This window comes from Erpetoichthys calabaricus, chromosome 4 (assembly GCF_900747795.2).
Source record: "Erpetoichthys calabaricus chromosome 4, fErpCal1.3, whole genome shotgun sequence".
NCBI lineage: Eukaryota > Metazoa > Chordata > Cladistia > Polypteriformes > Polypteridae > Erpetoichthys > Erpetoichthys calabaricus.
In genome coordinates, this window is record NC_041397.2 from 211,406,120 (window position 1) to 211,419,423 (window position 13,304).

At 35.1% G+C, this 13,304-nt stretch overlaps 1 protein-coding gene across 37 annotated transcripts in view; it reads left to right on the forward strand.

Annotated features, from left to right (window-relative positions):
• dlg2 (discs, large homolog 2 (Drosophila)) overlaps positions 1–13,304 on the forward strand; it is a 1,641,316-nt gene that overhangs the window by 1,598,257 nt on the left and 29,755 nt on the right. The window lies entirely within an intron of this gene.

Sequence of the window (13,304 nt, forward strand, 5' to 3'; positions counted from 1 at the left end):
GTTTTTTAATTTTTTTTAACAGTTTTCCCCACAGATTTGTTGGCATGCACAAATACTTTAATTTTACACTTGAATGCTTATGTACTTCCTTTTTTCTTTATTCCTGTCTTTTTTAGTTTACTAATTTTAATTTTTGCATGAAAAAAGATTTTAAAAATGTCCATATTCCTGCTAAATATGCCCTCTTGCTTTACGTTATCGCTCAGAATCCTTGTTCATGCTGTCTGTTTTTTCTGTCGAAAGATCCTATTCCCACAGCATTGCCCTTTTGACAGTTGTCTTAAATTTCATCCAAGTGCTAATAATGTATGTGATGTTATTCCTTGACTGTTCTCAGTTGCACTGTCATTAAATTTTATTCTGCATCCTTCACTAATGGTTAATTCATAAATGTGCATTAAGCTGGTTAACTTACTTCTCTTGGATGTGTGAATGAAACTAATGCTTTAAAATATTGTCAAAAAATGAAAAGGCAGCTATAAAATTACGCTTTGCTACTGCATGAACAATATATATATTTTTATCTATAACTAGATTGATCAATTTATGTGATGAATAACTCGAAAAGAGGCAAATATCTGAGTTGTAGAATCAATGTCTCATTTGGAGTTTACAGGAAGATAGTGTGAACATTACGTGACATATTTTCATTTGCATAAACAATTATATGATTATAACTGAGATAATTAAATGTTAATTAGTGTATAATCCTTGAGAATTAAGGATTTACGCCAAAGATCTATATATTAAAATGCAAATTCTGCTTAGTGTAAATAAAAATCATTCTTTGTTCAGTGGATTTGTGATATTAGTAAAAGCTAAATGAGCCGCTATGTCATTAATGATAGGAGCACACGCTGAAACAGCACATTGCCGCACCCACCACATGATGAAAGATAATTCTCTTTTGAGACAGCCAACAATTACATCTGGCAAATTGCAAATATTTTGTGATATAGGGTTTTGAATTAGAAGATAACAAATGAAAATAAGGATTGGAATGAACCACATAGCATAATATATATAGAAACATAAAGCTGACATGTGCACAATTTTAGAGTTTAAAGGACTTGGCTAAATATTGTAAGACGTTAATGCTTCTTATGTGAAAACAAGGGAACAGTCAGTTATCATCCAAAGTTAATTTGATTTTAATTAACCTTCCATGTTTAAATGGCATTCTACACTCTCTGTTGCATGTGACCCTCCAATTGTAAATATAAATAACTTTCTCACAGTTTGAGATAGTGCTTTGTGCTTGATGAACTATTTTATACAGCCTATTTAAGTCTGTGTGCGTATGTCTGTATATACTGTATATATATATATATATATATATATTTATATATATATATATATATATATATATATATAAATATATATCCATCCATCCATCCATTTTCCAACCCGCCATATCCTAACACAGGGTCACGGGGGTCTGCTGGAGCCAATCCCAGCCAGCAAAGCAGGAACAAATCCCAGGGCAGGGTGCCAGCCTACCGCAGTATATATATATATATATATATATATATACAGTGGTGTGAAAAACTATTTGCCCCCTTCCTGATTTCTTATTCTTTTGCATGTTTGTCACACAAAATGTTTCTGATCATCAAACACATTTAACCATTAGTCAAATATAACACAAGTAAACACAAAATGCAGTTTTTAAATGATGGTGTTTATTATTTAGGGAGAAAAAAAATCCAAACCTACATGGCCCTGTGTGAAAAAGTAATTGCCCCCTGAACCTAATAACTGGTTGGGCCACCCTTAGCAGCAATAACTGCAGTCAAGCGTTTGCGATAACTTGCAATGAGTCTTTTACAGCGCTCTGGAGGAATTTTGGCCCACTCATCTTTGCAAAATTGTTGTAATTCAGCTTTATTTGAGGGTTTTCTAGCATGAACCGCCTTTTTAAGGTCATGCCATAGCATCTCAATTGGATTCAGGTCAGGACTTTGACTAGGCCACTCCAAAGTCTTCATTTTGTTTTTCTTCAGCCATTCAGAGGTGGATTTGCTGGTGTGTTTTGGGTCATTGTCCTGTTGCAGCACCCAAGATCGCTTCAGCTTGAGTTGACGAACAGATGGCCGGACATTCTCCTTCAGGATTTTTTGGTAGACAGTAGAATTCATGGTTCCATCTATCACAGCAAGCCTTCCAGGTCCTGAAGCAGCAAAACAACCCCAGACCATCACACTACCACCACCATATTTTACTGTTGGTATGATGTTCTTTTTCTGAAATGCTGTGTTCCTTTTACGCCAGATGTAACGGGACATTTGCCTTCCAAAAAGTTCAACTTTTGACTCATCAGTCCACAAGGTATTTTCCCAAAAGTCTTGGCAATCATTGAGATGTTTCTTAGCAAAATTGAGACGAGCCCTAATGTTCTTTTTGCTTAACAGTGGTTTGCGTCTTGGACATCTGCCATGCAGGCCGTTTTTGCCCAGTCTCTTTCTTATGGTGGAGTCGTGAACACTGACCTTAATTGAGGCAAGTGAGGCCTGCAGTTCTTTAGACGTTGTCCTGGGGTCTTTTGTGACCTCTCGGATGAGTCGTCTCTGCGCTCTTGGGGTAATTTTGGTCGGCCGGCCACTCCTGGGAAGGTTCACCACTGTTCCATGTTTTTGCCATTTGTGGATAATGGCTCTCACTGTGGTTCGCTGGAGTCCCAAAGCTTTAGAAATGGCTTTATAACCTTTACCAGGCTGATAGATCTCAATTACTTCTGTTCTCATTTGTTCCTGAATTTCTTTGGATCTTGGCATGATGTCTAGCTTTTGAGGTGCTTTTGGTCTACTTCTCTGTGTCAGGCAGCTCCTATTTAAGTGATTTCTTGATTGAAACAGGTGTGGCAGTAATCAGGCCTGGGGGTGGCTACGGAAATTGAACTCAGGTGTGATACACCACAGTTAGGTTATTTTTTAACAAGGGGGCAATTACTTTTTCACACAGGGCCATGTAGGTTTGGATTTTTTTTCTCCCTAAATAATAAACACCATCATTTAAAAACTGCATTTTGTGTTTACTTGTGTTATATTTGACTAATGGTTAAATGTGTTTGATGATCAGAAACATTTTGTGTGACAAACATGCAAAAGAATAAGAAATCAGGAAGGGGGCAAATAGTTTTTCACACCACTGTATATATACACATATATAGTATATTTATACATGTCATGTGTATGTATTTATATACTTCATTATTATTATTAATGCACTCCTTTGTTTCTTTCATTTGTTAGGGAGAAAGTTTATGTAAACAGTGTTTTTTCAAACCTTGAAGCTACCGTTATAATACCAGGGAAAGTGATTCAAAATTTCTAATCAAAAATGATATCTTTAGTTAATACTTTAAGTAGATTTACATAAAAAAATAATAAGGGATATGAAAGCTGTATCCAGTACATTTTGTGTCAACTTTTCTTATATCGATTTACTATAGAAGGCATGTTACTGAATAAAGAAATAAAGAACACAATAGTAAAAGATAATGGAACTTGATATGAAGTAGCCCATAATGCTGAAGTCTAATTAGATAGTTATTGTGTTATTAATATAACAGTACCAAAATTCAAAGCAGTGACACACAAAAGCTGAAATCTTACAACCAACTTTGACTTTTAACAATTTGCTTTAGGTTTCATGAATCATGATATATAAAAATGTAGTTTGTTATAGTATGTCATACAAATAATACATTTCATGCAGCTTTGGTCATATTTGCATAAACATTTTGGGTCCTTTTAACAGTATTTATGGTAGCGTGTGTAGTCTGTAATACTGTGTCTCAAGCACAATTTCTTCAGAGCTTTCAGTAGCTACACATAATGTAGAAATGAGAAATTCCACTAATACCAACCTAGCTAATAAAAATAAACTATTTTAAATTTTCATTTTTATATATTTAAGTTAAAAAAACGCCCTTTGGTTCCTTTTACTCTGTGTAATAAGGTTTGGAATACATATTTCCAGTTTCTTTAAGACATAAGTAACAGGGTTGGATGTATTCATTACAATGTGCATATCTGGCTTGTTTAAGTGACATACCGTGAGCAGAATTTGATATGTTGTACATGACTGTCTTCTCGGTACCATTTTTCTTATAAAATTAGCTGATCTTGTTATTATTTACTCATCGTCACATCAAACAAGTGTGGCACCATTAGCATTAGAAAATATGTGCATTTTAATGATTAAAGAACAAAAAAACTCAAGAAATGAATCTCCGAGTTAGCTCTTAAAAATAAATCTTCCAAATCCCTCATCACAATTGAAAGAAAAGAAGCAAATGTCTAAAATTTTATTAATAAAAAAATGAACAATATTTTAGGTTACTTAATACTAGAACACTATAATTCCAATTATGGATGTACTTTCCTCAGGCTCAACCATTATAAAAGACCTCAAACATAAGGAAGACAAGGAAGAAGACACAAGTAATTCAGAAACCAGTAATCTGCTAATAAACAGTATGGCTAGCTCTGTTATCCAGGCAGTGTTCAATGTGCAACCTTAACTTTCCAGGTTAGCAATGAGGCTTGAAGGGAAAAGCCCTTTATTTTCTACACTAAAATGAGGAGTAACTTTATTTATTTATGTATTTATTTTTAAATCATCCATCTGCACTTTTGGTTCAAGCTTCTCCCAGCCAAGGCTCTATATTGTAAGCCAGGTTGAAAACTTCTAAACTATTTGTTCCCTTAAACATAGCCACAGTGATTTAAAAATAAATACTGTAAATAAATAAATCAGCATCAGGAAAAACTGACCACAAGACATTACCTGACTAGAATGGATCTTTATCTTCACTCACCACTGAAGAAAACCACCTGATGGAGCAAAATTTAAAAAGCTATGAAAGAGAAAGTGCAGAGTCCTAGTGTGGTATGTAGAAAATCGTATTTCAATAGTTTTGCTTGCGTTACACTGTCCGGCAAACAGATAGCCACACGGTATTCAGAAATGTTTACTTTGACTGCTTTTAATCTCAGGACAGTTCTCTCTGACACATACTGTAGTGCCAGTTGTGAAGCCAGAGCTGTCAATTTGGGGAAATATGGGCAGTGGGCTTCCAAGCTGTATATCTTTAGGGCTGTTTCCCTTTGTCGTAGCTGGCATAGCACACTCGGTACACCTTTGTGCAGAGAATCATTTGTTACAAACCATGACATAACATAATCTTTAATGAGATGGACATGGAGAGCCCAAAGGAGGAAAATATGACACTTGAAGTTACAACAAGGTTTAGGACAACTACCAATTGTTGGTGCATCTGTGGAAAATTTCAAAACTCCATTTACAATGACTGCTGTAATTGAACAGAAAATGTATCTTTACCTCAAGAAATTAGTACCAAGAATTGGTGATAAAATGAGCTGTATTCTTGTCACAAGCATGCTTCAGAAATACCGAAGTCACATTTTCTTTAGTCAAAGTCTTTTTAAATTTAGAGTGGACATATTCAATAAATTCTAAGGCTTTTATTTTAATGTTTGGATTGGGGCTCCTTAAAGACCAGGCATGATAGTTTTAAAGACTTGTTAAAAAATGTCTAATGTTGGAACACAGCTTCATGCGGCAATTTAATATATACAATGAGAGTGAAAAAATAACTTTGATTTAAAAAATACCAAAGTTATTGTTTAATTTCAATGTTGTAGAAGTCTGAAAACATAAAGCATTTTTTTTTTATGGCTCTATTACAAATTTCAAAATGTAAGAGTGGATATTAAATTGGAAATCATGCATTGTAGTGCTGCTTCCAGTATCCTGCACCAAGTCATTGTCTGTGTGTAATTTGGACTTTCTCTCCATATCTGCATTTAAAATGTTGCAGGTATGCAGGGGACTCCTTCACCCCTTTGTCCTTGTTTTGTGAAATTTTTCAGATATCTTTACTAAAAACTAACATACTATAAGTAATTGGAAGCCTATTCTACATATTGAGCTGTTTGTGTTATTTGAAAATTATTTTTGGATATCATACCCATAAACTTTTCCTCAGTGGAGAAAATAAACATCAGACAAGCACTAAGTTGCATGCATATTTTTGTTGCAGTTAATGCAAGAGGTAATATCTATTCACTCTCCATGATTTCTCCAAAACCTGCCCACTCCAGTAGTCATGCCACACAAGTTTTGCATTCCTCAATCCACATCTTTCTATGATGCATGCCTATACTCTTGTACAGCTAAAGAAGATAAAATTACATACAATTTGGCAATTTTATCAGATGTTTATGAACTAATGGCTCCTTTTAAGTGCATTCTTCTAGCGTACGTTAAAGGATTGACTTATTTCATTGAAGAAAACATTTAAATGTCTCCCTAATTTGCATACCCATACTGGCAGTTTTCAGATAGCTGACATTTGGAATGAAAAACTGCTGTGCTGACTGCTCACTCAAAATTGCAGTGGTCCTGATCTCCTGTGCACTTCTGCATGATGGGTAGAATTTTTTAATAGAAAAACAATTTGTAAAGAGTACCCCATAAAAAAAATCTGTAGTAAGGCTTAAAAACTAGCATTGAATGACTGAATCAAAGAAAATGTGTTGGAACGAAGAATCATTGTTTTGTTCCATTATGAACAATTAACCTGCCCTGGAAAATGCAAACCTCTCATTTTATCCACACTTTGAGTGTGTGTGTGTGTGTGTGTGTGTGTGTGTGTGTGTGTGTGTGTGTATATATTTTACATCATCTAGGTGAAACCAGGTAGAACAGCTAGTATACTGTATATATATATATACCATACTGTTTTCTAAACCTGCGTAATCTTGAGCACGGTCACAGGGGTTATAATCTGACCCAGCAAGCATAAGACGCAAGACAGGAGCAATCTTTTGGATGGGACGCCAACCCATCACAGGGGAACAGACACGCACACACTAAAGCAAAGTTATGTGAGACCATCTGTCCAAAAGTTTAAGTTGAGCTGGAAATTGACCTTTCAACACAGTAATGATCCGGAGTACAGTAGCAATCCATCAAGGAATGGCTCAAAAAGAAGATCTAAATCCCATTGAAATATTGTGGCAGGACTTGAAACGTGCAGTACATGCAAGAAAACCCTCAGATAATCTTGCAATTGAAGTATTTTTTCATAGAAGAGTGGTCAAATTTTTCACAGAGTTGAAGTCATTTCTGCTGAAAGGCATACATACTTCCCAAGTAGACCATTACATCTATTGATATTTTTTCTCGAATAAATGATTGAAAAAGCACATTTTCCTTGTTTTTATTCAAGTATATAGTTTCATCTGTAGCCACTATTTGCATGAAGGTCTGCGGTTTGCCTGTTCAGATATGTTGAAAAAGTCAATAATTTCCAGGCTTTTTCACATGACTTTGTAACTGTGTTTATTTATCTGTATTACAGAAATCTTTTTATGCTGCATTGCCAGGCTCAACTAGTAATGTAGCATGCTAGTATAGACAAAAAGAGAGACATCAGAACATGATTTATGATCTTTTAGTTCAGAGTTTATAACTCAAAACAGCCTAACAACTGCAGCATTCCTGTATAAACATTCTTATTTATCTATTGCAATAAATACAGCTATCTATTTAAACTGTATGTTATGATTGCAAATATTAAAGGTTAAGATTTCTATTGATAAACTTACAAAAAACGTATGTTAAACTAGGTATGTTCTATGATCTCTTATCTAAGAAAAGGAGCAGCTAACATTTTATTAGCTGTCAAGAAATATATATACATTTTTAAAAATGCATGAAAATGCATACATTGAATTTAAGCATTCATGGTTTAGAATGACTGGCCAAAATATGTAGAGTGATGATATGCAGCTTTTGATTTACATGTGACCCCACTTGAATTTATAACTTAATACTTTTAGATAAACAAATAACAATTAATTGCTCATATATTGTTTCATCTACTCCTAGCTGGTTGGTATTAACATTACTGCTACATGTAATTATTGTATTTAACAGTAATATATGCATTATACTGGAGCTGCTCGTATTCTGTTTGCAAAGAGGTAAGAAGTCACTATACACTACAGTTGCTTCTGTACTGCAATCAGATATTGTTCTGTGTGATTATTATCTTTTATTACTCCTCTTCTGTCTAAAACTTTTTAAAAATGTCTGAAAAATGGCAGATCAATAAGTTATATACTCAAATATTTTATTGGAAAGTATGTATTTTCTTTTAATACTGTCTGGATACCACTTGTAATTTCAACATGGAAAATTTGCAGTTCCAAAGTTAGTCATTAAATATGTATTTAATTTCAAGTACTTACAGTACAAAACATATTAATATAGATAGATAGATAGATAGATAGATAGATAGATAGATAGATAGATAGATAGATAGATAGATAGATAGATAGATAGATAGATACTTTATTAATCCCAAGGGGAAATTCACATACTCCAGCTAGAGATGTAATGAGTTTCTTTCCCATCGTGATGGCTGTCTATGGTTATGTGAAGAGGCAAGTGCAGACATAGTGTCAGAGTCAAAATAATCACAGAATGAGATACAGAAGAAGACTAGTTTAAAAAGATTAGGCTATTATTATTTTAATTAGCCGTTAACCTGATTTTACCATAAAGAAGATTTAGAACATTTTCGGGATAAATTTAATTTGACTTTTAAAAAAGTTTTTAATTGCAGCATTTACAGTAATAGTTACTCTTTAGTTCAAGTCAGAGTGTCCTGGCCAGCATGCTGATTACAAGCATGTTTTTAGTAGGGTATGTGTAGTAGATGCAGAAAATAACAGAATAGTAAATTGTACATTACATGCTTTCTGAACTGTTAAAGATAAAACCCAGTTTCCAAAGTACTACATAAAAACGGTGCACAGGTTAAGTACAGATATATATATAATAAAAGGCTATCTATCTATCTATCTATCTATCTATCTATCTATCTATCTATCTATCTATCTATCTATCTATCTATCTATCTATATGCAGCACTGTGCAAATGTGCAGCATTTCAAAGGTTCTAAATTTTGAAAATTTATTATAAACAGCAGTAAACAGTAAAAAAAAATAAATCAAATCAGTACTTCATTTGACTGTACTTTGCCTTGAAAACTGCATCAGTTCCTTTAGGTACACTGTCATGCAGGTTTATAGGAAAACGTCTGGTAGTGCGTTCCAAGCATCTTGAAGAACGTGCCCCAGTACTTCAGCACACTTTGGCTGCCTCACTTACTTCTGTTTCTCCAAGCAATCCCAGACAGCCTCTATGAAGTTGAGATCAGAGCAACTTTGGTAGAACTCCTCTTTGCTGAAGATATTTTTTATGACCTTTGTCATGTGTGTTTGGGATCATTGTCCTACTGCAGAATGAAATAGGGATGGATCAGATATCTCTCTAACAAAGTTGCACGATGAGTGAGAGTCTGCTTGTTCTTCTCAGCACTGATGATGATGACCAACTCAGTTTGCAGAAATGCAGCCCCAAACTTGTAAGGAATGTCTACCATTCTTAACTGTGTTTTGCAGACTCTTATGCATGGAGTGTCTCCAGGTCTTCTACAAGCAAACTACATCCTGTTTGAGAAAGAAATTTCAAATTTTGACATGTCAATCCAGAGCAGTTAATGTCGTCGTTCACCACTCCAGTCCTGTTATTCTTGGGTGTCTCTTGGCTTTGTTACAACTTTGGAAGAATCACTTTTTGGTAGCAACTTTTCCATGAAGGTCATTTTTGATAGACATTTTCAGACTGTAGAGGAGTATACTTGAGTTCCAGTGGTTTCTGTGAGCTTAGATCTGATAGCAATGCTGGACACCTTCAGCTTTTGAAAGGACATTTGTTTCATGCCTCTTGTCTTCAGCATTTCCAAGGCCAATTACTGCTTACCTGGGCGGCACGGTGGCGCAGTGGTAGCGCTGCTGCCCCACAGTTAGGAGACCCGGGTTCGCTACCAGGGTCCTCCCTGCGTGGAGTTTGCATGTTCTCCCCGTGTCTGCATGGGTTTCCTCCGGGCACTCCGGTTTCCTCCCACGGTCCAAAGACATGCAGATTAGGTGGATTGGCAATTCTAAATTGGCCCTAGTGTGTGCTTGGTGTGTGTGTGTGTGTCCTGCGGTGGGTTGGCACCCTGCCCAGGATTGGTTCCTGCCTTGTGCCCTGTGTTGGCTGGGATTGGCTCCAGGTGACCCTGTGTTCATATTCAGCGGGTTGGAAAATGGATGGATTACTGCTTACCTTCCACAACTGTTTTTGTTTCAGTTAGTAAGTTTGGTGCAGTCACCTTTTGATGTTATTGGCTTTAAGCAACTGTGTGTTATCTTTATTTAATCACGCACTGGGGTAAAAACCCACAAAGTCACCAAGCTTTTATCTGAAAAGTCATTTAATATGTTACATTCTTTAATCAAATGCAAATATTTCTCTACTTAATTTTTCAAAAAAGGAAAACTTTCTCTTGTCTACTGTCACACTAATACAGAAAACAAAAACTAAACATCTAAGACAAAATTTATTTTAAAAATCTATCTTTTACAACAATACATGACAACATGAAATAAACAATACAAGACAACAAAGTCACCAAAATAGTTAGAGTGCCATGTGAAGAGAAGTTTAACCACTGTAGAAAAAAAAGGGAAAAAGAAACAAGAAAAGCGCTTTGTCTTCTGAGATTTCTCTTCTCTTAGGCATGTTAGTGAAATCTCATTTATCTACTTTGTGGTTTGGTCCAAATGACATATTTAGCTCTTTTGTGTGTTGTTTAAATAGCACTGGAATCAGTAGAGGGAGGCACAGAGACAGGGATTAGAAAGATTAAAACTCCTGTGATTGGTCAAGGTCATCTCTGCTGCAGATAAGAACAGAGAGCTGCTAGTCTGCTGTGTCACCTTGAGCTCTTTCTCCCACGTATCTTTGCTGTTGGACCCCAGAAGAGACAGAGTTCCTATCCTTATGCGTGAGAATACAGTATATATACATTTTGTATTAAAGTGTTGTAAAGCAGTAACAATTTCCTTGTTAGGTTTTCAACAGATTTACATGTTTTAGGTAATCCTGGATATGATTTGTCCATTTTCAGAATGTTAGTGTCTGTGCTTGACAGCATGTGAGTATGCAGATGTCCTATGTGAAAACCAAATTGTTTTATCTAAATTGAACTTGGTACGGTTGTTAGCACTGTACAATGCTAGAAGCCTACTGTTTTTGTGAAAAATGCTGCAGTAGATTTTGCCCTACAGTGATAATGTAACTTAATCCAGTATTCTGTAGGTTTATGTACAGTATACTGATGGAAAAAGAAATGCAACCCTAATTTTTTTAAATAAAATTTCAAACTTTATTGCTGAAATACCAATAAACAAATAATACAACATAGTGCAATAACAAAAGCACCCTTGCAGCCATCTCTGTTGACACATCCAGCACACAGAGCAAAGGTCAGTTGCTGCAAGAACAGCAAAATCAGGTTTTTGGCAAGTTGGAATGCCTCACTGCACGATGTATTGCTTTTTTAAAGGGCTAAACAGTTTATCATATTATCATGAAGTACACAAACTATAACATTCTCATTCCTCAAAATATTGCATTTCTTTCCTTGATTAGTATGAAAACAGTATCATTTTGAAAAAGTCAGCATTTCCTGATTACAGCTCTATGTAGGGTAGTACTCTTTTTTTTGCACTGCAGTTACCTGACACCCATACATTTTTATAGTTCCTGATCTCATATAATGTTTTCAGATTTTGTGTTTGCAGAAGTTATATATGTAAATAAAATAACACAACACTATCAAAACAACAAATAAAATACCAAAACAACTATCAAAACACATCAATTCACATACAACACTGAGATAAACTAAATTAAAGGTAGGTTACATGCAAATTCATAAAAATATGTTATACTTAAAAAATTGTAAATTGATCCTACAATCATAACTAAAGTAAATTATGTTAGAAAATGTGTAGACATATGAAATGGTAATGAACATTTTAAAATTGCATATAGTGTAGCAAGGTAAATTTTTTTCTTTGTGTTTTTCATTTCCTAATGGTAATTTATCACAGTGAAAATCAATGGACTGTTTGCATATCATTACAATAATGTGACCTAACTTTCTGAGCATTTGAATGAATCATGTCAGTAATTTGTGACAGCCTTTTGTAGCTTGCAGCTAACACGAGTGTAAGGTCAGGAGGTAAAGCATTTTTTGATCGGTTCATTTATTGTAGAATATGTAAGAACTCTGAAGTTGACTCTTCCCATGAGTATTGGTGCTCTGTGAAAATACCTCTAAATATAACCAAACTTGACTAACTTAATCATCAGTGTGATATGTGTATGCATAAGGCAGAGTAATGTGGAAAAAAGGGCATGGTTCTTTATTTTTACAAAATAAATATTTTATGAGAATGAAATTTAAACCTTGTTTATTCACACAACGTAGAATTAAGTCTGACAGCAGGCTTTGGTACTATCAAGTATTTTAATACTTAATTGATGGCACCTTTGAAAGGATGTTCTGCTGACAATAGATTGGCAAGGAGAAGAGAATTAAAAAGAGCAAGCTGCACATCCCTTCATTTGAGTGAGATACCATCTACATCGGCAGAGAGAGAGCAAATCAATATACCAATGTAGAAAGCAGGGCCAAATCAGCCATATTCAATGGTACCACTACGTGTTGGAGAGAGAACATGCAAACACCACACAAGCAGCACCTCATACCTTTGAATAGATCTGTAACTGAAATAATCGTGAAACTTTCAGTAGTAGCCTGTGAGTAACTACTGTATGCCATGTTGTTACAGGACCTAGAAAGCAAAGAATGCAGCAGGCTCAAGGGAGGCCTGGTTGTCAGCATGTAGAATGAGAGAGGCCACAAACAGATTACAGGAGGTCTGAATACTTCTTAGATAATACAGGACAGCACATGATACTGGACAGGGGGCATAGGACCATGTTGTCCTTTTTAAGGTGAGATGTGTTAGAAGGTTAACTGTACACCTCCAGCCCATTAAGTGATGGCATACAGTGCCTGACTGGAAAGAAGGGGAACCATGTTAGATACAGTAGAACTGTATTTATCCCCGGAGGGATTTTGGCTTTTTCTGGAAGCTCTTTAAATAAATAAATAGATAGATAGATAGATAGATAGATAGATAGATAGATAGATAGATAGATAGATAGATAGATAGATAGATAGATAGATAGATAGATAGATAGATAGATAGATAGATAGATAGATAGATAGATAGATAGATAGATAGACACACACACACACACACAATGAGCTCAACACACCGTACACCAGCATGACTAAAAAAGG